Source organism: Octodon degus, unplaced genomic scaffold (genome assembly GCF_000260255.1).
Source record: "Octodon degus isolate 3935 unplaced genomic scaffold, OctDeg1.0 scaffold00152, whole genome shotgun sequence".
Lineage (NCBI taxonomy): Eukaryota > Metazoa > Chordata > Mammalia > Rodentia > Octodontidae > Octodon > Octodon degus.
The window spans coordinates 6,348,530-6,351,658 of record NW_004524728.1 but is presented as its reverse complement, the minus strand read 5'-3'; the positions used below and the strand labels follow the sequence as shown (position 1 = coordinate 6,351,658).

General features: G+C 37.7%; 1 pseudogene; it reads left to right on the top strand.

Annotated features, from left to right (window-relative positions):
• Window positions 1-361: 361 nt before the first annotated feature.
• Window positions 362-649, top strand: LOC101587120 (annotated as a pseudogene).
• The last annotated feature ends 2,480 nt before the right edge of the window (window positions 650-3,129 follow it).

Genomic DNA, 3,129 nt, shown 5'->3' with positions numbered 1-3,129 from the left:
CAAAACTCAGATTCTGGGAAAGTTGGCAGGCAAATTATTTAGTTTCTTCTTGAAAAAATCCACAGGAGAATAAAGGATGAAGTAGAATCAAAGTAAAGAAAGACTGAAGATCCATTCATCCATTACACTGTATGAACCGTGAATCTTGAGTTGACAAGAATTAATCTTAAAATATGACACATTTGAGAAAATATGAACATTTTAAGGAGGATATATGATGATATTAAGAGAATTTTAATCCTGTTAGAGTTCTGTTTCTTAGAAAAAATACAGGAAGAAGCGAGGAGGACTCCCGGGCCACCCAAAGCTGTGTGTCACTGTATCATGTACACAGGGCCTGTGACCCGCTGTCGTCACCATCATGCCCAAGAGAAAGGCTGAAGGGAATGCTAAAGGTGATAAAGTCAAGATGAAAGATGAGCCAAAGAGAAGATTTGCAAGGTTGTCTGCTAAACCAGCTCCTCCAAAGTCAAAGCCTAAGGCTACAAAGGCCCCTGCAAACAAGGGAAAGAAGGCACCCAAAGGGAAAAAGGGGAAAGCTGATGCAAGCAAGGATGGGAATAACCCTGCAGAAAATGGAGATGCCCAGCAGACCAGGTACAAAAAGCTGAAAATGCTGGAGATGCCAAGTGAAGTGTGTCATTTTTGATAACTTTGTACTTCTTGTGATTGTACAGTTTGAAATACTATTTTTTATCAAGTTTTATAAAAATGCAAAATTTTGTTTTATTTTTTTAAAGCTATGTTGTTAGCACTTCATCATTGTTTGGGGGGAAGGATCATATGTCAGGAGTACAATGTCTCCAAAACTGGACTGATGTGGGGAAGATGCCTTTCCTTGCTAGCTTTGAGAGACTTCCTCTTGGCTCCCAGGAGGAGGAATTCCCTGATATTGACACATGTGGCCACATTGGAATAAATATCTTGTGGGATGGGACAGCTCCCAGTTCATTTTATGTCCTCCTTTCCTCTGCCATCAACATAGGCTTAACTCCTTTAAGCCCAGAGACCTATTGGGATCTGATTTCCAAAAGTGGATGCTACCAGTGTGTCAGGCAATCTGGACTTGCCAGTAACATTGGGATGGTGTCCTTCAAGAGGAATTGATTTTTTTTCTAGATTGTGGATCTTTGGATTAATAATTCTGCCATTTTCATTTCCTGAAAGTCAGGGTCAGCTTGTGAAAGGTTGTTAAACAACATGCTAAATGTAAATTGTCAACCCTCACTCTAAACTTTCCCTACTTCAGAGCCTCAAATGAAGACTTCGTTGGATCTTATAGTGGCTTTCTGATTTTTGGTAGTCCATCCCAAAAGGGAGTTTGAAACTTGTTGTACACTGTTAACGATTGTGTGCCCATGTCCTGCCTGAAATACCATGATTATTTATGAAAAGCATCTTTAATAAAGCTGTATACATTTTGGCTTGGAAAATAAAAGAAAAAATAAATAGAGGAACATAAAAAAACCCTATGATTTTGGAATTGGATTTTTGTTTGTCACCTCATGAGAAGAACTCAGACTTGCTGACACCTAATTTCAGCCCCCTGATATTGCAAAGTGTAGCCCCATGGTTAGGTTTGGTGGCACATGCTTCTCTCCTAGCACTCAGGAGTCTGAGGCAGGAAAGTCACAAATTCAAGGCCACCTGGGGCTACCTAGTCAGTTCAAGGCTATCCTGGACTACATAATGAGACCCTGTCATACACAAGCAAATAAACAATGTGGTCAAATCATGCTGGGCTATTTATTTATTTATTTGGTATAGGGTGTTGCTACAAATCTCAGACTTGTAGTGACCCTCTTGTCTCAGCCTCCCCAGTGCTGGGATTACAGGCGTACACCAACACAGCATAGCATGGTGATGCAGCAGCATGTGGTACTGGGAATTGAACCCTGGTCGTTTGTGCTTGTCATACAGGTGCTTGACTACTTCTCTATCTCCACAGCCCTATGATGTGTTTCTGACTTGTGAAAATATATAATAATGACAGGATATGTTTCTAAGCTACCAATATGGTGGTAAATTATAATGAAGGAATGGAAAACAATCACAGCCAGTGTAGAAAGTGGAAGTGGAAGAGATGATTACAGTTTCTATTTCCCTAAAAATATTTTTGCCTCCTACTTTGAATGTTCTTGAAGGATTATATTTCTTGAGTAAGTTAATGTGGATCCAATCAGTGAACAACAACATGAAGAAGGAAGACACTAGGAAAAATTCATTCCCTTCAGTGGCTGGTACCAAGGATCTATGAAAATACATATTACTGGATTACTTTTAGCTGATGGTAGGTGAAAAAGTTATATTCATGTCTGATAATTTGAAACTTCTAATTGTAAATAAGTACAATTTCATATTCATTCATTCGTTCATTGATTTGTTCGTTCATCAAAGAAGGTCTTCCAAACGGTCTTTGTATTCCTGAACTTAGTTTATTTTTCCAAATAGTTATGATGATAGTGCTGTGCAGTGCAGCTTGTTTTTAACACATTAAATTTAATAGTGATTAAATATTTTTCCTGTTGATGAAAATTATTTCTAAGGCTAAGTAAAAACTGTAATAATGAAAAGTATATGGTGGGATGAAAAGACAATATTCTATATGATAGAATACATGTGACTATGGCTTCTTTACTCATTGACACAATCAATTGCAGATTATAAAGTATTTAGAAAAAGATAACTGGGTCTGTACTGAACATATACAGACTTATTGTCTTGCCATTTTCCCTGCACAATACAGTACATTAACAGTTTTCATAGTTTTTACATTGTGTTTTGCACAGAAGTAATCTAAATATCAGTTAAAGTGCATACTAGGAGGAGCAAGGAGGGAGAGAAAGGATAGTGGATTAAAAAGAATAGCTAATACGTATTTTGTACATGTAGCAACTCCTCATGATAAATGCAGTCCGTCTGTCTTTCAAACATGTGCTAGTTTTTTAAAAACAGTAAAATGTATGGGGGTTATGCACTTTATTTTTTATTTTTTAAACGTATTTAGTACATGGTTTATAAGATCTCACTACACAGATGGGACTCATAGTGATCCTCTTGTTTTCAGCCTCTCAAACGCTGGGATTACAAGTGCACACCATCACGTCTGGTTTCAGTCATTATCTCAGT